Below are 27696 nucleotides of genomic sequence, written 5' to 3'. Positions count from 1 at the left end.
AAATACTGTAACTTGGAAAGTATATTCCCTTTGTCAAGTTTCCATCCAATACGTTGTGCATATAATATGACAAATGATTCAAGTATTTTTGTTTAGATATGAATGTGATTTTAGGAGTCATAAGACATAACTTGCAATCATATCCTTTGCATCGTAAGTATCCACGCCCCGAGTGAGGTCAGAAGAGCGTGTCAGCCTGATGGAGCTGTCCTTTTCGACCAGAATGCAGAAAAGGACTGGCTTAGAATTAACATTTTAGACCAGAACATGTCCAGGTTGCAGCTATGTGTTATGCAGGTGAATGAGGACCCAAAAGCGACTTGGCGAAAACAGAGTCTTTATTCCAGTAAAGGATAAAAGCAATACTCCTGGACAATCAAAGCAGAAAACAAAACATGAAAAAACTTAAATCCACTCGTAGTGACGAGGACAGACTGGACTCGACCATTGACTGCAGGTTGCCTAGGGAAGGCACCGACCGTAGCAGACTTAGACACCTGCTCACACGCAGCATCTGAAGGAGACAAGACACGACAGGGCGAGACAATGACACAGCACTGAGAACATCATACAAGGATCCGACAAGGACAGAAGCGAAAAACAAGGGGAGAAATAGGGACTCTAATCAGACGACAAAATAGGGGACAGGTGTGAAAAGACTAAATGAGTGAGTTAGGAGAATGAGGAACAGCTGGGAGCAGGAACGGAACGATAGAGAGAGGAGAGAGAGGGAGGGGGAGAGAGAGGGATAGAAAAAGGGAACGAACCTAATAAGACCAGCAGGGGGAAACGAACAGAAGGGAAAGCATAATGACAAGACAATATAAGACAAAACATGACACTATGTGTGTAAAGTGGTCTGAATCCTGAACTCTAAATAATCAACACTAGGTGCAGGCGAGAAGCTCACCTCCCAGACAATCACTGGTGTGGCTGATTAGCTGCCCTAAGTCAGATATCAAGAAAAGTCAATCTATGAAGGACCGTCCTACTATTCAAACCATCCTATCCCACTATGAGTCTCAAACCAACATATTCTCCTACCATCATCACCAATGGGAACTGTCGACATGGCTGGTTATCTTCCAGAGTGAAAGACAGTAGAAGAGACAGGTCCTGACCCTTTCGGACAATCAGAGCCTTACAAGCGTATCACTGAAAGGCCAAACCACATCCTTCCTAAGAAGGCCTGGTTCCGACAGAGATAAACAGCTAACAAAGGCACTCACAGATAAATACATGAATGATTTCTTATTCCAAACGTGCGACGGTTTGTGTGCAAAGTATATGATTAACGTGACAATAGTTCTAAAATGTATCCACGATAAGTGTCCCCTTTTCTCTCTCTCTCTCTTCCCCACCTCACCATCTATGTTGTAACAAGCCGACATATTGTGTTAGTCCTCTCGGGACCTGTTTCCATCGTATTAAGTTTCTAGTCAATAATCTATACCTTGTGTGTGTGTTTATCCTGTGTTTTTATTTAGTTAGCTAGTAAATAAATAATTAAACCAATTTGTGTAGTACTGAATCATGAGTAAGGCTGGGGCTTTTGCAGATGCATGAGCTTACGACTGTTCAGAATGATGATATGATAAGAGGTTGTGACTAATATGTTGAGTGTTTTATGGATGTTATAGGGAACGACCTTATACAGTTTAATTTGGGAGATGGTAACTCTTTAAATCACCCCAAATTCCTAATGAGTTAATTGTTGCATGACTAATTTAAATCGGGTAACAATTAAACATAGTTAGTGGATTAAATAAATAACAGTCATCAGATAAATTAAAGTAAAGTCACAACAATGGGAATAAGCACTAACCATCCATTAACACCAACACAGCCCTCGCCAACATGATGAACCAAAGGCAAAGATCAGAAGGCTAACATAATGCTTGTCATCAATTATGATACATTTATATTCTCTCATAATTTATGCATGTGGCTAGCAATTGTTGTTGACTGGGGTCCAGATCTTGGTTTGGGACTAAACCGAGCTAAGTTCCACTGTTCACATAAGCATACTACTTAGAATACATGACCAACACATTGCTTTATTCCACACTGAACAAAAAATATAAAAATATAAATGCAACGTGCAACAATTAAAAAATATATTTTAATAAGTTGCAGTTCATATAATGAAATCAGTCAATTTAAATACATTCATTAGGGCCTAATCTTTCGATTTCACATGACTGGGAATACAGATATGCATCAGTTGGTCACAGATACCTTAAAAAAAAGGTATTGGCGTTGATCAAAGGTGTGCATTTGCCCACTGAAGTCGGTTACGGCGCCAAACTGCAGTCATGTCAAGACCCTGGTGAGTACGACAGGCACACAGATGACCTTCCATGAGATGGTTTCTGACAGATTCTTTGGTTGTGCAAACTCACAGTTTCTTCAGCTGTCCGGGTGACTAGTCTCAGACGATCCTGCAGCTGAAGAAGCGGGACATGGAGGTCTTGGGCTGGCATGGTTACACCTGTGTCTGCGGTTGTGAGGCCGGTGGGAAGTACTGCCAAAATTTCTAAAACGACATTGGAGGCCGCTCATGGTATAGAAATGAACATTAAATTATCTGGCAACAGTTCTGTCGGACATTCCTGCAGTCAGCATTCCAATTGCACTTTCGCATAGCACTAACTTGAGACATTGTGTGTGTCACACCCTGACCATAGTTTGCTTTGTATGTTTCTATGTTTTATTTGGTCAGGGTGTGATCTGAGTGGGCATTCTATGTTGTGTGTCTAGTTTGTCTGTTTCTGTGTTTGGCCTGATTTGGTTCTCAATCAGAGTCAGGTGTTAGTCATTGTCTCTGATTGGGAACCATATTTAGGTAGCTTGTTTGGTGTTGGGTTTTGTGGGTGATTGTGCCTGTCTCTGTGTTTGCACCAGATAGGGCTGTTTAGGTTTTCACATTTCTTGTTTTGTTAGTTTGTTCATGTGTAGTTGCTTTATTAACGAACCATGAATAGTAGTCCTCCTCTCCTACACCGCAAGAAAACCGTTACAGAATCACCCACCACAACAAGACCAAGCAGCGTGGTGACAGGCAGTGGCAGCAGGAGCAGCGCAAGGAGGACTGGACATGGGAGGATGAGTTGGACGGTACAGGACCCTGGGCACAGCCAGGAGAATATCGCCGCTGGAGGAGATGAAAGGCGGAGAGGCGCTGGTATGAAGAGGCAGCACGGCGGCGTGGATGGACGCCCCCGAGAGTCAGCCCCAAAAATGTATTGGGATGGGTCACACAGGAAGTGTGGCGAAGCCAGGTAGGAGACCTGCGCCAACTTCCTGTGCTTACCGGGGGGGCGAGAGAGACCGGGCAGGCACCGTGTTATGCTGTGAAGCGCACGGTGTCCCCAGTGCGGGTGCATAGCCCGGTGTGGTACATACCAGCTCCGCGTATCGGCCGGGCTAGAGTGGGCATCGAGCCAAGTGCCATGAAGCCGGCTCTACGCATCTGGTCTCCAGTGCGTCTCCTTGGGCCGGCTTACATGGCACCAGCCTTGCGCACGGTGTCCCCGGTTCGCCTGCATAGCCCAGTGCGGGCTATTCCACCTCGCCACACTGGCAGGGCGACCGGGACCATTCAACCGTGTAAGGTTGGGCAGGCTCGGTGCTCAAGAGCTCCATTTTGGTCCTCCTCTCCTTCACCGCAAGAAAACCCTTACAGTGTGTGAAAAAACTACACATTTTTGAGGGGCCTTTTATTGTCCCCAGCACAAGGTGCACCTGTGTAATGATCATGCTGTTTAATCATACATGATCAAAAGCATGGGGACACCTGCTCATCGAAAATCTGATTCCAAAATCATGGGCATTAATATGGAGTAGGTCCACCCCTTTCCACTAGATGTTGGATCATTGGTGCGGGGACTTGCTTCCATTCAGCCAGAAGAACATTAGTAAGGTCAGGAACTGATGCTGGGCGATTAGGCCTGGCTTGCAGTCGGCGTTCCAATTCATCCCAATAGTGTACGATGGAGTTCAGGTCAGGGCTCTGTGCAGGCCAGTCAAGTCCTTCCACACCAATCTCGACAAACAATTTCTGTATGGACCTCACTTTGTGCATAGGGGCATTATCATGCTGAAACAGGAAAGGGCCTTCCCCAAACTCTTGCCACAAAGTTGGAAAGACAGAATCGTTTAGAATGTCATTGTGTGCTGTATCACTGAGATTTCCCCTCACTGGAACTAGAGTCGTGGCCAAAAGTTTTGAGAATGACACAGATATTAATATCCACAAAGTTTGCTGCTTCAGTGTCTTTAGATATTTTTGTCAGATGTTACTATGGAATACTGAAGTATAATTACAAGCATTTCATAAGTGTCAAAAGCTTTTATTGACAATATTTTCAGTATTGACCCTTCTTTTTCAACACCTCTGCAATCTACCCTGGCATGCTGTCAACTAACTTCTGGGCCACATCCTGACTGATGGCAGCCCGTTCTTGCGTAATCAGTGCTTGGAGTTTGTGGGTATTTGTTTGTCCACCCGCCTCTTGAGGATTGACCACAAGTTCTCAATGGGATTAAGGTCTGGGGAGTTTCCTGGCCATGGATGCAAAATTTCGATGTTTTGTTCTCCGAGCCACTTAGTTATCACTTTTGTCTTATGGTAAGGTGCTCTATCATGCTGGAAAAGGCATTGTTCATCACCAAACTGTTCCTGGATGGTTGGGAGAAGTTGCTCTCGGAGGATGTGTTGGTACCATTCTTTATTCATGGCTGTGTTCTTAGGCAAAATTGTGAGTGAGCCCACTCCCTTGGCTGAGAAGCAACCCCACACATAAATGGTTTCAGGATGCTTTACTGTGGCATGACACAGAACTGATGGTAGCGCTCACCTTGTCTTCTCCGGACAAGCTTTTTTGTGGATGCCCCAAACAATCGGAAAGGGGATTCATCAGAGAAAATGACTTTACCCCAGTCCTCAGCAGTCCAATCCCTGTTGCAGAATATCAGTCTGTCCTTTATGTTTTTCCTGGAGAAAAGTGGCTTCTTTGCTGTCCTTCTTGACACCAGACCATCCTCCAAAAGTCTTCGCCTCACTGTGCGTGCAGATGCACTCACACCTGCCTGCTACCATTTCTGAGCAAGCTCTGTACTGGTGGTTCCTTGATCCTGCAGCTGAATCAACTTTGGGAGACGGTCCTGGCACTTGCTGGAGTTTCTTGGGTGCCCTGAAGCCTTCTTCACAACAATTGAACCGCTCTCCTTGAAGTTCTTGATGATCCGATAAATGGTTGATTTAGGTGCAATCTTACTGGCAGTAATATCCTTGCCTGTGAAGCCCTTTTTGTGCAAAGCAATGATGACGGCACGTGTTTCCTTGCAGGCAACCATGCTTGACAGAGGAAGAACAATGATTCCAGCACCCTCCTTTTGAAGCTTCCAGTCTGTTATTCAAACTCAATCAGCATGACAGAGTGATCTCCAGCCTTGTCCTCGTCAACACTCATACCTGTGTTAACAACAGAATCACTGACATGATGGCAGCTTGTCCTTTTGTGGCAGGGCTGAAATGCAGTGGAAATGTTTTTGGGGGGGAATTCAGTTCATTTGCATGGCAAAGAGGGACTTTGCAATGAATTGCAATTCATCTGATCACTCTACATAACATTCTGGAGAATATGCAAATTGCCATCATACAAACTGAGGCAGCAGACTTTGTGAAAATGTATATTTGTGTCATTCTCAAAACTTTTGGCCACGATTGTACAGTAAGGGGCCTAACCCGACCCATGAAGACAACCCCAGAGCATTATTCCTCCTCCCCCACTATGCATTTGGGCAGGTAGCGTTCTCCTGGCCTCCGCCAAACCCAGATGTGTCCGTTGGACTGCCAGATGGTGAAGCGTGATTCACAATTCCAGAGAAAGCGTATCCATTGCTCCAGAGTCCAATAGCGGCGAGCTTTACACCACTTCAGTCGATGCTTGCCATTGTGCATGGTGTTCTTAGGCTTGTGTGCAGGTGTTTGGACATGGAGACCCATTTCATGAAGCTCCTGAAGATCAGTTCATGTGCTGAAGTTGCTTCCAGAGGCAGTTTGGAACTTGGCAGTGAGTGCTGCAACTGAGGACAGACGATTGTTACACGCTACTCGCTTCAACACTCGGCGGTCCCATTCTGTGTGCTTGTGTGGCCGTTGTTGCTCCTCGATGTTTCCACTTCACAATACCAGCACCTGTTTGACTGGGATAGCTCTAGCATGGCAGAAATATGACGAACTGACTTGTTGGAAAGTTGGCATCCTATGACGGTGCCACGTTGAAAGTCACTGAGCTTTTCTGTAAGGCCATTCTACTGCCAATGTTTGTGTATGGAGATTGCATGGCCGTGTGCTTGATTTTATACACCTGTCAGCAATGGGTGTGGATGAAATAACTGAATCCACTCATTTGAAGGCATCCACATACTTTTGCATATATAATGTATCTTCTTGATATGCTACTTCTGTCAGGTGGATGGATTATCTTTGCAAAGGAGAAATGCTTACTATTAGGGATGTAAACAAATTTGTGCACAACATTTTAGAGAAATTAGCTTTTTGTGCATATCAAACATTTCCGGAATATTTGATTTCAGCTCATGAAACATGGGCCAAACACTTTACATGTTGAGTTTATATTTTTGTTCAGTGTAAGTAGTGTGGATATTGGAAATAAACTATGGATTGTCTCACCGCCAGTATCTAAACGGGATGGCACTCTGCTAAGTGTAAGTCAGTTCAAGTGAATGCAGAGCATAGATATTAACAAGTCCTGTCTTTACTTGCATATAAAACAATATAGTGTTGTTTGATTTTTAATTCAGGATGGAGTTTAAGCACTATGGAGTTCCCTTGCAGTGCTTCCGATTGACACCAACATATCTTGACTTTAACAACTGCAGCATTCGCAGTATTGACAAATCCCGCACTTGTTCCTTAAAAAATCCTTTACATCGCTTTACAGCTCAGGCCGACTTTCATATGGGTGAAAAGGGGATCACAACGTCAAGGCCTATGGACTAACAGGTTATAGTTGCATTGTTTACTCTATCACAACACTTTCCCCAGGCTTCCCTAATGATTTTACCCAAGTACCGCTACTGGACGTTACGCTACTTGCCTAGAACACTCGCCACGCCCCATTCCTCGAGTAACAAAAAAGTGTTACAAAAATGTCAATATTTTATATTTGAGATTCTTCAAAGTAGCCACCCTTTGCCTTGATGACAGATTTGCACACTTTTGGCATTCTCTCAACCAGCTTCCCCTGGAATGCGTTTCCAACAGTCTTGAGGGAGTTCCCACATATGCTGAGCACTTGTTGGGTGCTTTTCCTTCACTCTGTGGTCCAACTCATCCCAAACCATCTCAATTAAGTTGAGGCCGGGTGATTGTGGATGCCAGGTTATTTGATGCACAAAGTCTGGAGGTTGTCATTGCCCTGTTGAAAAACAAATGATGGTCCGACTAAGACCAAACCAGATGGGATGGCGTATCAGTGCAGAATCCTGTGGTAGCCATGCTGGTTAAGTGTGCCTTGAATTCTAAATAAATCACAGATAGTGTCACTGGCAAAGCACTCCCACACCATCACATCTCCTCCTCCATGCTTCACAGAGGGAACCACACATGCAGAGATCATCTGTTCACCTACTCTGTGTCTCACAAAGAGACGGCAGTTGGATCCAGAAATGTAAAATTTGGACACAGACCAAAGGACAGATTTCCACTGGTCTAATGTCCATTGCTCTTGTTTCTTGGCCCAATAAAGTCTCTTCTTGGTGTCCTTTAGTAATGGTTTCTTGGCAGCAATTCAACCATGAAGGCCTGATTCACGCAGTCTCCTCTGAATAGTTGATGTTGAGATGCTCCTGTTACTTAAACTCTGTAGCATTTATTTGGGCTGCAATTTCTGAGGCTGGTAACTCTAATCAAATCAAATGTTATTGGTCACATACACATGGTTAGCAGATGTTAATGCGAGTGTTGCGAAATGCCTGTGCTTCTAGTTCCGACCGTGCAGTAATATCTAACAAATACTATAACAATTTCACAACTACCTTATACACACACAAGTGTAAAGGATTGAATATGTACAGTACATATTAATATATGGATGAGCAATGGCCGAGCGATGGCCGAAAGGCATAGGCAAGATGCAGTAGATGGTATAGAACAGTATATACATATGAGATGAGTAATGTAGGGTATATAAACATTATATAAAGTCGCATTGTTTAAACTGACTAATGATGCATTTATTCCATCCAATTTTTAATTATTAAAGTGGAGATTTGAGTCAGCATGTTGGCAGCAGCCACTCAATGTTAGTGATGGCTGTTTAAAACCTGTGTGAGCGCATGAACCGCTAGCGGGACACCTACGACAACAACCTGTGAAATTGCAGAGCACGAAATTCAAAATACAAACATCGTAATAAGTGTCATACATCATTTAAAAGCTTAACAACTTGTTAATCCAACCGCTTTGTCAGATTTCAAAAAGGCTTTATGGCAAAAGCATACCATGCGATTATCTGAGGACAGCACCCACATCAAAATACTTTTTCAACCAGCACAGGCGTCACCAAATCACAAATAGCGATTAAATAAATCACATACCTTTGAAGATCTTCCTCTGTTTAAAATCCCAATGTTCCCAGCTACACAATGAATGGTAATTTTGTTCGATAAAGTCCTTCTTTATATCCCAAAAAGTCTGTTTAGTTGGCACCAATGATCTCAGTAATCCACTCGTTCAACATGCATACAAACAAATCCAAAAAGTTACCAGTAAAGTTTGTCCAAACAAGTCAAACGATGTTTCTAATTAATCCTCAGGTATGCTAATATCTAAATAAACAATAATAAACAAGTCATATTCCTGGTTGTAAATGTTGGTAAGTTGACTTTGCTCTTATATCCAATTGTTCTTCCCGCCTGTATGTAATAAGACTAAGACTTTCCTGGGGTAACAGTGTAAGAAATAATACATTAAAAAAAATACGGGGTAGTTTCCTAAGAACGCGAAGCGAGGCGACCATCTCTGTCGGCGCCATAGTCAATATTATTAATGAACTTTTCCAATGCAGTAGAGGTAATTCTGTGTCTTCCTTTCCTGTGGCGGTCCTCATGAGAGCTAGTTTCATCATAGTGCTTGATGGTTTAACAGGGACAGGCAAAAGACAAGTCAAGGACAATAATCCAGATAGCTGGGGCAAAGGTTCTGGACGGCAGGCAGGCAGAAAAGGTTAAACAGGAACAATCATGAGACAGGAACAGGGGGAAAACCGCTGGTAGGCTTTACAAAACAAAACGAACTGGCAACAGACAGAACACAGGTATAAATACACAGGGGTTAATGGGGAAGATGGGTGACACCTGGAGGGGGGTGGAGACAATACCAAAGATAGGTGAAACAGATCAGGGTGTGACAGTAACCCCCCTCTCCTACCTGGGGGCATACCTGGTTGACCGGGGTGTCCCTGGTGGGGACCCAGCACCTCTCCTCCGGGCCATAACTCTCCCAGTCAACCAGGTACTGAAAATCCCTGCCCTGAGGTCAGGGATAGGATAAAGTAATCCTTCTCATCCCATGTAATGTAATGTAATGGTTTTTGTGACTGCACTTGAAGAATCTTTCAATGTTCTTAATTATCCCCATTGACTGTCATTTCTCTTTACTTAATATGGACTTGGTCTTTTACCAAATAGGGCTGGCTATCTTCTGTTTACCCCCCCCACCTTGTCACAACACAAATTATTGGCTCAAACGCATTAAGAAGGAAATAAATTCCAGGTGACTACCTCATGAAGCTGGTTGAGAGAATGCCAAGAGTGTGCAAAGCTGTCATCAAGGCAATGGGTGGTTACTTTGAAGAATCTCAAATATAAAATATTTTGATTTCTTTAACAGTTTTGTTACTTCATTATTCCATATGTGTTATTTAATAGTTTTGATTTCTTCACTATTACTCTACCATGTAGAGAATAGTAAATGTACAGAAACATTTGGGAATGAGCAGGTGTCCAAACTTTTGACTGGTACAGTAAGTGGTAAAAAAGGGCTGCATTAAATCTGTATCACGTATAATGGAAGATCCGTTTTAAAATGTATAGGTACTTTCCAATTGAGTCGACATATAGTGCATTCAGAAAGTATTCAGACCTTTCCCTTTTCCACATAGACACGTTAGCCTTATTCTAAAATGTTTTAAGTACTTTTTTCCCCCTCATCAATCTACACACAATACCCCTTAATGACAAAGCGAAAAGTTTTTTATACATTTTAGCAAAAAAATGTAAAAGGTACTTTATTTCCATAAGTTTTCAGACCCTTTGCTTTGAGACTCGAAATTGAGCACAGGTGCATCCTGTTTCCATTGATCCTCCTTGATGTTTCTACAACTTGATTTGACTCCACCTACGGTAAATTCAATTGATTAGTCATTATTTGGAAAAGCACACACCTGTCTATATAAGGTCCCACAGTTGACAGTGCATGTCAGAGCAAAAAAACAGGAACGTGGAATTGTCTCTAGACAGGATTGTCCAAGACACAGATCTGGGTTAGGGTACCAAAATATTTCTGCATCATTGAAGATTCCCAATAACACAGTGACCTCCATCATTCTTAAATAGAAGAAGTTTGGAACCACCAACAATCTTCCTGAGCTGGCCGCCCGGCCAAACTGAGCAATCGGGGGAAAAGGGCCTTGGTCAGGGAGGTGACCAAGAACCCGATGGTCACTCTGACTGAGCTCTAGAGTTCCTCTGTGGAAATTGGAGAATCTTCTAGAAGGACAACCATCTCTGCCGCACTCCACCAATCAGGCTTTTATGGTAGAGTGGCCAGACGGAATACTTTCCGAATGCACTGTATGTAGCATTTACCTTGAATGCAGTCGACGCAAACTCTAAAACATTGCCTTTAAATTGAGGTATAAAGCGGATCTTCTCTTATACAGATTTAATTCAGCCCAAAGTTTGATAGATTTCTTTAGTTGTCAAAGATAAGGTATTGTAACAACAACTTCAGTGCCGTCAGGGTAGGCAGTGCTTACCCTGTGATAATCTTATGAAAAGCCAAATTTAAAAATACAATTTATATTTTAAAAAAGTGGCTCCTAATCAGCAAATGTATCTTTTATTTCTGAGGCTTGCACAGTTTTTTAAATATTTTCAAATGCCAAGCCGGATCAGATACATACTGGTAATTACTCAGTTAAATGCCAAAAAGATTATATTTGCAATGTCACTAAGCAAAAATCAAACAAAGTTGAAACATGATTTTGTCATGTTCAGTACCTTTTGATTGATTTTGGGACCCACAACTATAGTGTATTGACATTCGCTAATTTGAGAATATTGGCATGCTAGTCAGCATAGGATGCTACATGATAGTCAGCTCGCGTTAGTTTAACTAGCCAGCCTAGCTAGCTCTTGTCCAATGGAAACCGACACAATCCTACTGTCTACATGGCTAGCTAGATGACCAGTGGTGACAGTGAGGTCCCTATCAAGGCTTTAATAAGTGACTGTTTTCACATTAATGCCAGCTGCATGTGCTTACACCTCAATCTTCGTGCATCGCCATCTAGCCAGGAGCCACCATGAAATCCCATCGTGTGTTGCTTGTGGCTGCAGTTTAGTGCCAGCTGTAGACTGAAAGTTAACATTATAGAGACGGTTGATCTTAAGTAAGGTGCATTGTTTTTATATATACTTTCCTAAAAAACGTAATGGATATTACATTGCCTGTCCCAATCACACCATTCAAACATGCCCTCAAGTGACGAGGTCTACATCAATAAAATACTTGATTGCTTAAGTACTTAAAATACTTAACAGAAACAAGTTATTCATAACCCTGTGTTGCTCCTCAGGGGTGAAGGATGGACACATTTAAATTTGACGGTGGTTCAAATGAGACAAACATTTTACATTTTCATTAACAGCTTGGTAGGGTTTTGGGAAAGTTCATTTGACCACAATTCTCTTCATTGGTTCATTAAACTCTCTGAATTGCTCTTTAATTATCCAAGATCTATTCGTCAAAGTAATAACTTCAAACTTGTTCTCAGTCCATTACTCTGTGTGAAAAGCCTCGGCAGCAAGCGTCCTAAATTTCAGATCTTTAAACTCTTATTAACTGCCCTACTGGGCTGTCTCATTAAAATACATTAGCAGCAATTTAATCAGTAAAAGTTATGTTCTCTCTCCTGCGGTCTGCCTTAACTGACACTGTGGGGGGTAAGGAAGTGTATTTTTCTCTACATTTGAAGAAGAGAAACTCCACAGGAAATTGTGTGTTGCTGATTTACTGACCATTGTGACAGACATTTTTCTAAATATTCAGCTTGGCTACATTTATAAATAAACCCATCAAAGGTTGTGGTGGGGTGGAGGGTAAAAACTAGTTCAGAATGGCAGTGTTGGGAAGCTACTTTGAAAATATAGTTTACCAAGCTACCAATTACTTCACAATGGAGGAAGTTAACGCTTCCCTTAATAACGCTTCCCATAATTAAGAAAACTGAATTGCATTCCACACTGCCCTCACCCACCTAGATAAGAGGAATACCTACAGCACCGTGCATCAATACCTACGGCACCGTGCATCAAGTCTGACAGTAACACGCTCCTGAACACTTTCTATGCCTAAGCCATAAGACTGCTAAATAGCTAACAAAATGGCTACACAGACTAACTGCATTGACCCTTGTACATTTTTGCACTGTCCTTATGCACACTCACAGGACTCTATACACTCACGCACACAAACACGCCAACACACACAACATTAAACATTTTAAATGTAAAGCTGAAATGTCAGATTACAAATTACAAGAACAGTTCACTTTTTTTTCACAGAGTCATATGTCAAAAGTGTGTCATTTAGCCTATTAAAAAAACTGTTTCAAGTGAGAATTGGGAATGTATGATTTCTGAAAAAGATTGAAATTTCCTTCAACCATCTTTTCTTATCTTTTTGAAAAAAATGTAGTGTAGTTCCTGTAATTAGCTATACTGCTACATGGCAAAAAAAGTTATTAACTACTGAAAATACTAAGATGATTTGAATTAAGTTCAACTACCACCAAGCTTCTGCAAAATGTAGTTACTAGTTGAACTATATGTACAGATATCCTATTTTTCCAACTTAATTGAGGAAAATAAGAACAATCTGAAATGTATTTTTGATACTGTCGCTAAGGTAACTAAAAAGCAGCATTCCCCAAGAGAGGATGGCTTTCACTTCAGGAGTAATAAATTCATAAACTTATTTGAGGAAAAGATCATGATCATTAGAATTCAAATTACAGACTCCTCTTTAAATCTGCATATTCCTCCAAGCTCAGCTGTCCCGAGTCTGCACAACTCTGACAGGACCTAGGATCAAGGGAGAAACTCAAGTGTTTTAGTACTATATCTCTTGACACAATGATGAAAATAATCATGACCTCTAAACCTTCAAGCTGCATACTGGACCATATTCCAACTAAACTACTGAAAGAGCTGCTTCCTGTGCTTGGCCCTCCTATGTTGAACATAACAAGGCAGAGTTCATCTCAGCCTATGCCTCCCTCCAGTCCCTCGACTTCTTGGCACTGACGGAAACATGGATCACCACAGATAACACTGCCACTCCTACTGCTCTCTCTTCGTCCGCCCACGTGTTCTCGCACACCCCGAGAGCTTCTGGTCAGCGGGGTGGTGGCACCGGGATCCTCATCTCTCCCAAGTGGTCATTCTCTCTTTCTCCCCTTACCCATCTGTCTATCGCTTCCTTTGAATTCCATGCTGTCACAGTTACCAGCCCTTTCAAGCTTAACATCCTTATCATTTATCGCCCTCCAGGTTCCCTCGGAGAGTTCATCAATGAGCTTGATGCCTTGATAAGCTTCTTTCCTGAGGACGGCTCACCTCTCACAGTTCTGGGCGACTTTAACCTCCCCACGTCTACCTTTGACTCATTCCTCTCTGCCTCCTTCTTTCCACTCCTCTCCTCTTTTGACCTCACCCTCTCACCTTCCCCCTACTCACAAGGCAGGCAATACGCTCGACCTCATCTTTACTAGATGCTGTTCTTCCACTAACCTCATTGCAACTCCCCTCCAAGTCTCCGACCACTACCTTGTATCCTTTTCCCTCTCGCTCTCATCCAACACTTCCCACACTGCCCCTACTCGGATGGTATCGCGCCGCCCCAAGCTTCGCTCTCTCTCCCCCGCTACTCTCTCCTCTTCCATCCTATCATCTCTTCCCTCTGCTCAAACCTTCTCCAACCTATCTCCTGATTCTGCCTCCTCAACCCTCCTCTCCTCCCTTTCTGCATCCTTTGACTCTCTATGCCCCCTATCCTCCAGGCCGGCTCGGTCCTCCCCTCCCGCTCCGTGGCTCGACGACTCATTGCGAGCTCACAGAACAGGGCAGCCGAGCGGAAATGGAGGAATACTCGCCTCCCTGCGGACCTGGCATCCTTTCGCTCCCTCCTCTCTACATTTTCCTCTTCTGTCTCTGCTGCTAAAGCCACTTTCTACCACTCTAAATTCCAAGCTTCTGCCTCTAACCCTAGGAAGCTCTTTGCCACCTTCTCCTCCCTCCTGAATCCCCCCCCCCCCTCCCTCTCTGCAGATGACTTCGTCAACCATTTTGAAAAGAAGGTCGACGACATCCGATCCTCGTTTGCTAAGTCAAACGACACCGCTGGTTCTGCTCACACTGCCCTACCCTGTGCTCTGACCTCTTTCTCCCCTCTCTCTCCAGATGAAATCTCGCGTCTTGTGACGGCCGGCCGCCCAACAACCTGCCCGCTTGACCCTATCCCCTCCTCTCTTCTCTTCGCTCATCAACTCATCCCTGACCGCTGGCTACGTCCCTTCCGTCTTCAAGAGAGCGAGAGTTGCACCCCTTCTGAAAAAACCTACACTCGATCCCTCCGATGTCAACAACTACAGACCAGTATCCCTTCTTTCTTTTCTCTCCAAAACTCTTGAACGTGCCGTCCTTGGCCAGCTCTCCCGCTATCTCTCTCAGAATGACCTTCTTGATCCAAATCAGTCAGGTTTCAAGACTAGTCATTCAACTGAGACTGCTCTTCTCTGTATCACGGAGGCGCTCCGCACCGCTAAAGCTAACTCTCTCTCCTCTGCTCTCATCCTTCTAGACCTATCGGCTGCCTTCGATACTGTGAACCATCAGATCCTCCTCTCCACCCTCTCCGAGTTGGGCATCTCCGGCGCGGCCCACGCTTGGATTGCGTCCTACCTGACAGGTCGCTCCTACCAGGTGGCGTGGCGAGAATCTGTCTCCTCACCACGCGCTCTCACCACTGGTGTCCCCCAGGGCTCTGTTCTAGGCCCTCTCCTATTCTCGCTATACACCAAGTCACTTGGCTCTGTCATAACCTCACATGGTCTCTCCTATCATTGCTATGCAGACGACACACAATTAATCTTCTCCTTTCCCCCTTCTGATGACCAGGTGGCGAATCGCATCTCTGCATGTCTGGCAGACATATCAGTGTGGATGACGGATCACCACCTCAAGCTGAACCTCGGCAAGACGGAGCTGCTCTTCCTCCCGGGGAAGGACTGCCCGTTCCATGATCTCGCCATCACGGTTGACAACTCCATTGTGTCCTCCTCCCAGAGCGCTAAGAACCATGGCGTGATCCTGGACAACACCCTGTCGTTCTCAACTAACATCAAGACGGTGGCCCGTTCCTGTAGGTTCATGCTCTACAACATCTGCAGAGTACGACCCTGCCTCACACAGGAAGCGGCGCAGGTCCTAATCCAGGCACTTGTCATCTCCCGTCTGGATTACTGCAACTCGCTGTTGGCTGGGCTCCCTGCCTGTGCCATTAAACCCCTACAACTCATCCAGAACGCCGCAGCCCGTCTGGTGTTCAACCTTCCCAAGTTCTCTCACGTCACCCCGCTCCTCCGCTCTCTCCACTGGCTTCCAGTTGAAGCTCGCATCCGCTACAAGACCATGGTGCTTGCCTACGGAGCTGTGAGGGGAACGGCACCTCAGTACCTCCAGGCTCTGATCAGGCCCTACACCCAAACAAGGGCACTGCGTTCATCCACCTCTGGCCTGCTCGCCTCCCTACCACTGAGGAAGTACAGTTCCCGCTCAGCCCAGTCAAAACTGTTCGCTGCTCTGGCCCCCCAATGGTGGAACAAACTCCCTCACGACGCCAGGACAGCGGAGTCAATCACCACCTTCCGGAGAGACCTGAAACCCCACCTCTTTAAGGAATACCTAGGATAGGATAAAGTAATCCTTCTCACCCCCCCCCCTTTAAGATTTAGATGCACTATTGTAAATTGACTGTTCCACTGGATGTCATAAGGTGAATGCACCAATTTGTAAGTCGCTCTGGATAAGAGCGTCTGCTAAATGACTTAAATGTAAATGTAAACTCACTAAAAGTCGCAGTAATGAAGCCTCTCTTGAAAAAGCCAAACCTTGACCCAGAAAATATTTTTTTAAACTAATCGGCCTATATCGAATCTCCCATTCCTCACAAAACTTTTAGAAAAAGCTGTTGCGCAACAACTCACTGCCTTCCTGAAGACAAACAATGTATAGGAAATGCTTCAGTCTGGTTTTAGAACCCATCATAGCACTGAGACGACACTTGTAAATTACCATTAATTGGCGTCAGACCGAGGCTCTGCATCTGTCCTCTCGCTCCTAGACCTTAGTGCTGCTTTTGATACCATCGATCATCACATTCTTTTGGAGAAATTGGAAACCCAAATTGGTCTATACGGACAAGTTCTGGCCTGGTTTAGATCTTATCTGTCGGAAAGATATCAGTTTGTCTCTGTGAATGGTTTGTCCTCCAACAAATCAACTGTAAATTTCAGTGTTCCTCAAGGTTCCGTTTTTAGGACCACTATTGTTTTTCACTATATATTTTACCTCTTGATGTCATTTGAAAACATAATGTTAACTTTCCCTGCTATGCGGATGACACACAGCTGTACATTTTGATGAAACATGGTGAAGCCCCAAAATTGCCCTCGCTGGAAGCCTGTGTTTCAGACATAAGGAAGTGGATGGCTGCTACCTATCTTTCCTATTTTGTCCTGCCGTACATACCTCACAAGACGCAGGTCTCCTAATTGTCCCTAGAATTTCTAAGCAAACAGCTGGAGGCAGGGCTTTCTCCTATAGAGCACAATTTTTCTGGAATGTTCTGACTAGAAGCAGCCTCGGTCTCAACCTTTAAGTCTTTCTTGAAGACTCATCTCTTCAGTGGGTCCTAGGATTGAGTGTAATCTGGCCCAGGAGTGTGAAGGTGAACGGAAAGGCACTGGAGCAACGAACCACCCTTGCTGTCTCTGCCTATCCGGTTCCACTCTCTCCACTGGGATTCTCTGCCTCTAACCCTATTACAGGAGCTGAGTCACTGGCTTACTGGTGCTCTTCCATGCCGTCCCTAGGAGGGATGCGTCACGTGAGTGGGTTGAGTCACTGATGTGGTCCTCCTGTCTGGGTTGGCGCCCCCCCCCCTCTTGTGTTGTGCCGTGGCGGAGATCTTTGTGGGCAATACTCGGCCTTGTCTCAGGATAGTAAGTTGGTGGTAGAAGATATCCCTCTAGTGGTGTGGGGGGATGTGAGTATTTCTCCTGTCTTATCCGGTGTCATGTGTGAATTTAAGTATGCTCTCTCTAATTCTCTCTTTCTCTATCTCGGGGGACCTGAGCCCTAGGACCATGCCTCAGGACTACCTGGCATGATGACTCCTTGTTGTCCCCAGTCCACCTGGCCGTGCTGCTGCTCCAGTTTCAACTGTTCTGCCTGCATCTATGGAACCCTGACCCGTTCACTGTGATTACTATTATTTGACCATGCTGGTCATTTATGAACATTTGAGCTTCTTGGCCATGTTCTGTTATAATCTCCACCCGGCACAGCCAGAAGAGGACTGGCCACCCCTCATAGCCTGGTTCCTTTCTAGGTTTCTTCCTAGGTTTTGGCCTTTCTATGGAGTTTTTCCTAGCCACCGTGCTTCTACACCCGCATTGCTTTCTGTTTGGTGTTTTAGGCTGGGTTTCTGTACAGCACTTTGAGATATCAGCTGATGTAAGAAGGGCTATATAAATACAATTGATTTGATGTAAACTCAGCAAAAAACGAAATGTCCCTTTTTCAGGATCCTTTCTTTCAAAGATAATTCATAGAAATCCAAATAACTTCACAGACCTTCATTGTAAAGTGTTTAAACACTGTTTCCTATGGTTTTTCAATGAACCATAAACAGTGAATGAACATGCACATGTGAAATGGTCGTTAAGACACGAACAGCAGTTAAGGTCACAGTTATGAAAACTTAGGACACTAAAGAGGCCTTTCTACTGACTCTGAAAAACACCAAAATAAATATTCCCAGGGTCCCTGTTCATCTGCACAGAGCCATGAGGACTGCAGATGTGGCCAGGGCAATAAATCCGTACTGTGTGAGATGCCTAAGACAGCTCCACAGGGAGACGTGACGGATAGCCGATCGTCCTCGCAGTGGCAGACTACGTGTAACAACACCTGCACAGGATCGGTACATCCGAACATCACAACTGCGGGACAGGTACAGGATGGCAACAACAACTGCCTGAATTACACCAGGAACGCACAATCCCTCCCTCCGCAATAGGCTGAGAGAGGCTGGACTGAGGGCTTGTAAGGCCTGTTGTAAGGCAGGTCCTCACCAGACATCACCGGCAACAATGCCGCCTATGGACACAAACCCACCATCGCTGGACCAGACAGGACTGGCAAAAAGTGCTCTTCACTGACGATTTGCGGTTTTGTCTCACCAGGGGTGATGGTCAGATTCGCGTTTATTGTCGAAGGAATGAGTGTTACACCGAGGCCTATACTCTGGAGAGGGATCGATTTGGAGGTGGAGGGTCCGTCATGGTCTGGGGCGGTGTGTCACAGCATCATCGGACTGAGCTTGTTGTCATTTCAGGCAATCTCAACGCTGTGCGTTACAGGGAAGACATCTTCCTCCCTCATGTGGTACCCTAACTGCAGGATAATCCTGACATGACCCTCCAGCATGACAATGCCACCAGCCATACTGCTCGTTCTGTGCGTGATTTCCTGCAAGACAGGAATGTCAGTGTTCTGCCATGGCCAACAAAGAGCACAAATCTCAATCCCATTGAGCACGTCTGGGAAGCCTGTTGGCTTGGAAGGTGAGGGCTAGGGCCATTCCCCCCCTGAAATGTCCCGGAACTTGCAGGTGCCTTGGTGGAAGACTGGGGTAACATCTCACAGCAAGAACTGGCAAATCTGGTGCAGTCCATCAGGAGGAGATGCACTGCAGTACTTATTGCAGCTGGTGGCCACACCAGATACTGACTGTTACTTTTGATTTTGACCCCCCCCCCTTTGTTCAGGGACACATTATTCAATTTATGTTAGTCACATGTCTGTGGACCTTTTTCAGTTTGTCTCAGATGTTGAATCTTATGGTCATTACACATGTTGTTTGCTGAAAATAAACGCAGGACATTTCTTTTTTTTGTTGAGTTTAGTTCACTACTCCCCAACACTGCACAATGGCAGTGTGAAGCATCTCCGATCACCCCCCATTGTCTCGGGACCACAGTTGTTTCCCCATGTGGCTTGGCTTCTCTGTCAGTCAGGCTTTGATGATAGTTGCTAGCGCTGGTCTCCTCATTCTCCGCTGAGAAGCTCTGTCAGCTCACTAGGGTTTCATGTCCTTATAACTCGGACCCCAAGAAGACTAGCTGCCACCATTTGCGTCGGCTAATGAGGATCCTAATAAAAATCATAATTCTCTCTCGTTCCATCCTGTCATTGGTACGCATGCTCTGCTGTAACTGTTGTTTCGTGGTGGAGAGACTGTGCCACTGAGGGAGAGACACCTGCACTGAGGGGAAGTTCCATGGAAATTCTTTGGTAGATCAATTCCTCTCGATGACACTATCGCCAGTCAAATTCCAAACTACATATATACAGTATAAAATGTTTTTAGATCGCATGACGACCCTTCTTTCTTGCAACTGTAGATGAATTAAATAGAAGTAATTGAGTCAATGTAATTGCCTTCTAATAGTAATGACAATATAATTTAATAGGATCCCGTGTCAGGACCCGGTACGAACCCGGGTCTCCGGAGTGAGAAACAGTCACTTAACCAACTGAGCCACAAATAGTCGGCAGAACCCAGAAGATGAGGCAGACACAGCAGTACTTGAGACAGTGTATTTAATGAAGTAAAAAGTGAAGTCCTTCAGGAAAACATGTAACTCCACAACCTCAAAAGGAATTCCACAAGAACAAAGGTAATCCTCCAAGACAAAAAGGTAAATCCACAAGGTGGTAGGTATAGCATAAAAAGCCTCAAAAGATACTCAAAAATAAATAAACAAGAACAAAAACAGAATTCCACAAGCGAGGCCACCGGGATCAACAAGAGTACACAGAATACTAGGGCTGGGTGCTAACATACAAACACAGAGCAAATATCTGAGGAAAACTAAGGGTTTAAATACAATCAGAGGAAACGACGCACAGGTGCAAATAATAATGGGGATCAAGGGAAAACAAAAGGTCAAAAAGCACATTGGGGGCATCTAGTGACCAAAAACCGGAACAACCCTGGTCAAATCCTGACACCCTGGTTATGACTAGGTCCCCCAATGAGCCTATCACCCGACATGAGAAACATCAAGTCAGGGCTCTCCTACCCTGTTCCTGGAAAGCTACCTTCCTGTAGGGTTTTTTTCTCCAACCCTAGTTGTAACTAAATTGATTCAGCCTATGAACCAGCTAATTATTAGAATCAGGTGTGCTAGATTAGGGTTGGTGTGAACACATAGAGGACTATAGCTCTACGGGAACAAGGTTGGAGAGCCCTGCATTACATCAAGCCAACGATTGGAGACATTAAATTGCATGATTATAAGCAGGCGACAAGGAGGAGATTCCATTAGCTAAAATACTCTGTCAAGGGTTATCTAAAAACACATGATCTAAGATTGCAAAGGGGAGGGAAGGCCCTATTCTGTCAGACCTCAACATCCTTGTGTGAGAAATTGAAAAAGGAGCGCACTGCCCTTATAAGCTATGAATAATTTTGTTGTTTAGTGTCAAAACAGTTTCTTGGAGCAGACAAATTCAGTTTGCAGTAATGTTGAGTTTGGGACTGACTTCCCTCAAAGGGCTCTATTTTCAGCTGGCGTTACGCCAGAGGAATTGTCAAACGCACGCTTGTTTGCAATTTCGACCTGTAAAGCTGACGCTCTTCTGGTTTCAAACCCAAGTACCAGGATTGGTCATTTACCTGTCTTAGCCCTATCGCCACACTGAACAAAAAAATGTAACTTTCTCTTTGGGAGAGCGGGGATAGAGTGCCCTCAGAAGCTATTAAGTGCGCCTCATAGGACTTTTACCCTCCGTTTCACACAGCTCGCCAGAGTAGTTCTTCCACTGTCGGGAGAAATGGTAATGCATATTAATGTGTTAACTGCATGAAAATAAAGGTTGTTTGCTACCACACCCACAACGGAAGCACAATCATTGTCTCGGATTTGCAGGTGGGGAGGGATGGCAATATCTGAGGTGTGTCCTGAAGAACGTCTACCAAAGTGCCAATTTCAGGCAGTGCTGGTGCGGATATTCAAGATCAAACAAAAGCTGGTCTTAACAGTGACACAGTTGGATTTGGCATGGATTTTGACAGTGGAAGCACAACTTTTCCAGCCCGTACACATAGTGCCCATATGCACATTGAACAAGATGTGCATTTTGTGCATGTACGTCGTATTTAGATTTTTTTTGTTGTTGTTTCATTTGATTTGATTAAAAACCTCCTCAATTAAGGCTGTTTGTTTTGTCCTGCCCAATGCATTCGCCAAGGTGTAAAAACTATCATAAAGGGTTTGGCTCGTGAGAACGCTTTGACAAAAGTATTATTCACCAAAGCTTTATTAAACTATAAAGTTTGAGAAACCCCTTTTGTTATTGTCATGTTTTGTCTTTTATTATCATGTCTTGTCCCTGTGCTTCCCATTCTATTAGTTTCCCTCTGCTGGTCTTATTAGGTTCTTTCCCTCTTTCTATCCCTCTCTCTCCCCCTCCCTCTCTCACTCTCTCGCTCTCTCTTCTCTCTATCGTTCCGTTCCTGCTCCCAGCTGTTCCTATTCCCCTAATCAATCATTTAGTCTTCCCACACCTGTTCCCGATCCTTTTCCCTGATTAGAGTCCCTATTTCTCTCCTTGTTATTCGTTTCTGCCCTGTCGGTTCCTTGTCTAGAATTCACCGTGCTGTGTTTGTGTATCGCCCTGTCGTGTCGTGTTTCCCTCAGATGCTGCGTGGTGAGCAGGTGTCTGAGTCTGTTTGGTTCAAGTGCCTTCCCGAGGCAACCTGCTGTTCACCTGCTGTTCAAGATCGAGTCTCCAGTTTGTCCTCGTCATTTCGAGTGAAAGTTGTGTTTTTTTGATTGTATTTACTTTACTGGATTAAAGACTCTGTTTTCGCCAAGTCGCTTTTGGGTCCTCTTTCACCTGCACGACAGTTATCATTTTAGCCAGCTCCTATTATAATTTTGGATGTTTGTAAAAAAAAACTAAACTAAATGTAGCCATCATGGAATGAGAGATGTCACTCATATTTAGAAACATTTAAAGTATTTTCCTGTGAAATGGCTTGTTTTTCTTTTTTTTAAACAAGCTGTGATAGGCTACCCTTACCCTACTATAACGAAAGCTGGTTTGACAGCAATGTGTCTGCTGTCTTTCTTATCCTGGCCATGCAGTATTCAAGTAGCCTATCCATATAAGGTTTCTAAAATGGTTTATTCGTCAGCTTTTGCCATCATGCTTTTGCATGATTCACAATTCACATAGGCCTGTATACAGTGCATAGGCTACTCCATTTGGCTTGTATCCATCCCCATTTCCAAAGGGCGCCTCTTGTCCGGTTACGAAAGACACGGTCTTCCAAACATATTCAAATGATTCAGTCCTATATCAACGGTAGGCCTAGGCTAGATATTGCTTATTGAGAATGTGGCTCACACATACCCTATGCTATTTAGTCAACTGTATCAATCCCACAATGGACTAAGAGGAATGATATTTGTTTCCCCCAGCCTAATCAAAGTTGATGACTGTCATGTGTGACTATCATGTGTACTCCCTCTCCGGCCTCTAGGTCACCAGGCTGACGACTGACATAAGGGCATGTACATGATGGTCAAAATGCTTCTTGACGGTGTATTTTCATAGTCCTAGTAAAGTGACACAGGATGGTCATAATGCTTCATGACAATGTCGTATTTTCTGTAAAATTTATTTAAAATGATGGAAAAAAACATGGATGTAAAGAATTCTTTACAACAAAAACAAAGGACTTTAGAATCAAGATTTGCAAGCGAAATAACACATTTGAATGAATGTGGGTTTTGACCGTCTTAAGTAGGTGTCATAACCAGCCAAAAAAATATAGCAATATATGTCACAACAGGTGTAAATATGGGTTACGTCAGCTGTTATTGTTTATTTATTTTCATATCATCTTTATTTAACCAGGTAGGCCAGTTGAGAACAAGTTCTCATTTACAACTGCGACCTGGCCAAGATAAAGCAAAGCAGTGCAACACAAACAACGACACAGAGTTAAACGTGGCATAAACAAACGTACAGTCAATAACACAATATAAAAAATCTATACACAGTGTTTGCAAATGAGGTAAGATTAGGCAATAAATAGGCTGTAGTAGCGAAGTAATTACAATATAGCAATTCAATGCTGGAGTGATAGATGTGCAGAAGATGAATGTGCAAGTAGAGCTACTTGTAACGCCGTTCTTCGTTTGTAGAACGAGAGTCGGACCGAAATGCAGCGTGGTGGTTACTCATGACTTTAATGAAAAAAGCGACACATGAAATAACTATACAAAATACAAAACAACAAACGGAACGTAAAACCTAAGGAAGGCTCTGGCTGTGCTGAACAGGCGAGGCGCACTGAAGGCCTGGTGTGTGGTGCTGGAACTGGTGCTACAGGATCGAGGACACGCACAGGAAGCCTGGTGCGGGGAGCTGCTACCGGAGGACTGGTGTGTGGAGGTGGCTCTGGATAGACCGGACCGTGCAGGCGCACTGGAGCTCTTGAGCACCGAGCCTGCCCAGCCTTACCTGGCTCGATGCCCACTCTAGCCCGGCCAATACGAAGGGCTGGTATGAACCGCACAGGGCTATGCACCCGCACTGGAAATACTGTGCGCTCCATAGCATAACACAGTGTCTGCCCGGTCTCTCTAGCCCACCGGTAAGCACAGGGAGTTTGCGCAGGTCTCCTACCTGGCATAGCCATACTCCCTTTAAGCCCCCCCCCCCCCAATATCTTTTGGGGGCTGCTTTTCGGGCTTCCATCCGTGTCGCCGTGCTGCCTCCTCATACCAGAGCCTCTCCGCTTTAGCCGACTCTAGTTCTTCCTTGGGACGGCGATATTCTCCAGGCTGAGCCCAGGGTCCTTTTCCGTCAAATATCTCCTCCCAAGTCCAGAAGTCCTTTGATCGCTGCTCCTCACAATTAACAGGGAGAGTAGGCTCAGGTCTGACTCCTGACTCTGCTACTCTCTCCCTGAGCCCTCCCCCAATAAATATTTGGTGGTGACTTTCGGGTTTCGCTCTGCGCCGCCGTGTCTTTCTTTTCGACTCCATTCTCCTATAGCCCTCTTCGCACTGCTCCAGCGAATCCCAGGCAGGCTCCGGCACTCTCTCTGGGTCGGCCGCCCACCTGTCTATTTCTTCCCACGTCGTATACTCCATGCCTCTGCTGTCCATAACGTCCTCCCTTCGCTGCTGCCTGTTAAAACGCTGCTCGGTCCGAGTGTGGTGGGTGATTCTGTAACGGCGTTCTTCGTTTGTAGAAAGAGAGTCGGACCGAAATGCAGCGTGGTGGTTACTCATGACTTTAATGAAAAAAGTGACACATGAAATAACTATACAAAATACAAAACAACAAACGGAACGTGAAACCTAATTACAGCCTATCTGGTGAAACTACACAGAGACAGGAACTATCACCCACTAAATACACAGTGAAACCCAGGCTACCTAAAAACGGTTCCCAATCAGAGACAAGGAGAATCACCTGACTCTGATTGAGAACCGCCTCAGGCAGCCAAGCCTATACAACACCCCTACTCAACCGCAATCCCAATAATTACAAAACCCCAATACGAAATACAACAACATAAACCCATGTCACACCCTGGCCTGACCAAATAATATAATAAAAACACAAAATACAATGACCAAGGCGTGACACTACTGGGGAGCAAAGGAGCTCAACATTTTTTTATAGCAATATGGGGATGAGGTAGTTGGATGGTGTCGTGGAAATTTCCTGTACCAAATCATGAGAGCAAACCACACACAAGTCAGAGTTTATCACAAAGTCCATCTTTAATTATATGAGCTCCATCACAACCCTGTGACTCTCAGATCAATTCAGTGTCTATAAATGAATTCTCTGAGAGTCCCTTACACATTGCAACTGAGATCCTTTATAGCAAAGACACACATAGCCAGACAGCATTGGCCATAATTTATCGTTCAGCTTTGTCTCCTAAACTATGTTATTTTCTAAAACTCAGAACCTAAACACATCCTCATATCAACAGGCATATATCAAATCCATCCTATCTTGACAAGATCACAGAGACACATTTACTGGCACACAGACATTGTGGAGCCAAGAGATACACGCTTGACCTCTCCCTCTCTCCGGCCCAAGCAACTTAGTATTGACAGAGAACAGATGACTGCAAACCCCGCCACAGTATTATACACAAATAAACATTCTGATTAGAAGTAACTTACAAACATATGATGAATATAAAACATCTTACCTATGTTACCAACTAATTATGATTATTCCCCAACAATGGGCTGGAATGACTGGAACGGATTGCAAAAATCACTGAAGCTGGAGACTCAAATCTCCCTCACCTGTACATATACAGGTGCAGTAAAAAAAGCTGATGCTTAAAGTTAATGAGGGAGATTTGAGTCTCCAGCTTCAGTGATTTTTGCAATCCGTTCCAGTCATTGGCAGCAGAGAACTGGAAGGAAAGGCGGCCAAAGGAGGAATTGGCTTTGGGGGTGACCAGTGAAATATAACTTCTGGAGCACGTGCTACGGGTGGGTGCTGCTATGGTGACCAGTGAGCTGAGATAAGGTGGGACTTTACCTAGCAAAGACTTATAGATGACCTGGAGCCAGTGTGTTTGGTGACGAATATGAAGCGAGGGTCAGCCAACGAGAGCATACAGGTCGCAGTGGTGGGTAGTATATGGTGCTTTGGTGACAAAACGGATGGAACTGTCATAGGCTGCATCCAATTTGCTCAGTAGAGTGTTGGAGGCTATTTTTTAAAGGACATCGCCAAAGTCAAGGATCGGTAGGATGGTCAGTTTTACGAGGGTATGTTTGGCAGCATGAGTGAAGGATGCTTTCTTGCGAAATAGGAAGCCAATTCTAGATTTAATTTTGGATTGGAGATGCTTAATGTAAGTCTGGAAGTAGAGTTTACAGTCTAACCAGACACCTAGAATATGTGGACAACTACAAATACCTAAGTCAGAAACATGACAATATTATAACATTATTATGACATGTTTATGACGTGTCATAATGTGTTGTGACGCTGGGTGTCAAGTTAAGTGTTACCAAGACTGCTTATGTGCTTATGCCTGGAGCCGGCCCTGTGGAGGAAGCTTAGTGCAGCTCAACAAGGTGTAAAACAAATGTATAATCTGAAAATGATAAAAGTCAACACCAGGTGGAAGTATGTCCTATTCCCTGTTTTCAAGTCATCCATCTCAGAATTGTTCCCATAAGGTTACTTATATTGTTTAGGCTGCAATAGCCTATGAAGTCAAATAGTAAGTGATCAAATGGATGGATTTAAAATCTGTATAGGATTTAACATTAACATAGGTTGATTAGTGTGAATTATGTAATATACCATTGTGATGAAGACCTGGTCCCCTGGAAATCCACTTTAATACTGCAGCAGCCAACCGTCCAAGAATGGTCTAGTACCAAAAGACCTGCCAACATCACCATCAATATAAAAAATACTCACTCCCACGCCGAGCCAAAGACAGCCCTGCATGAACGTCAATTCGCAACATGGTTAGCGCGCAGGCTGGCAATAAAACTGTCAGAATTACGAGCAAACTTGAGTTAACGCGACGGACGCACTCAATATATTTAATGCGTGAATTTCTTCAACACTGCCTGGATACAATTTTCTCATAAAGCTTGTTGAAGTTTTACTGATTTACTTGAGAGCCATGAATCCAGAGCGCATCAACACAGCGGCTGGTAACCCCTCTTTCCAAGGGAGCATCGACACACCTCGCGCTGTAAACACTGTGGCATGTTACAACTCTCATTGGTAAATACAGAGGGTATACAGGACAATGCGACCGGTGCTATATTTCTCCATTTCAAACACAGGGAAAGTGTAGCTTCATTTGGTTATCCATTAAATAGCGTCTGCTTGGACTGTTGTGGGACCAATTCATAACCAAAAGGATTAGCTTACCGTTGAAAAGTATTCGGGTAGTACTTTTTCTGATGGTTGAATGGGAAACATCAGTTCAGAGCAGAGGATGCTTCA

Source organism: Oncorhynchus gorbuscha, linkage group LG10 (genome assembly GCF_021184085.1).
Source record: "Oncorhynchus gorbuscha isolate QuinsamMale2020 ecotype Even-year linkage group LG10, OgorEven_v1.0, whole genome shotgun sequence".
NCBI classification, from domain to species: domain Eukaryota; kingdom Metazoa; phylum Chordata; class Actinopteri; order Salmoniformes; family Salmonidae; genus Oncorhynchus; species Oncorhynchus gorbuscha.
This window is presented reverse-complemented; position numbering follows the sequence as displayed.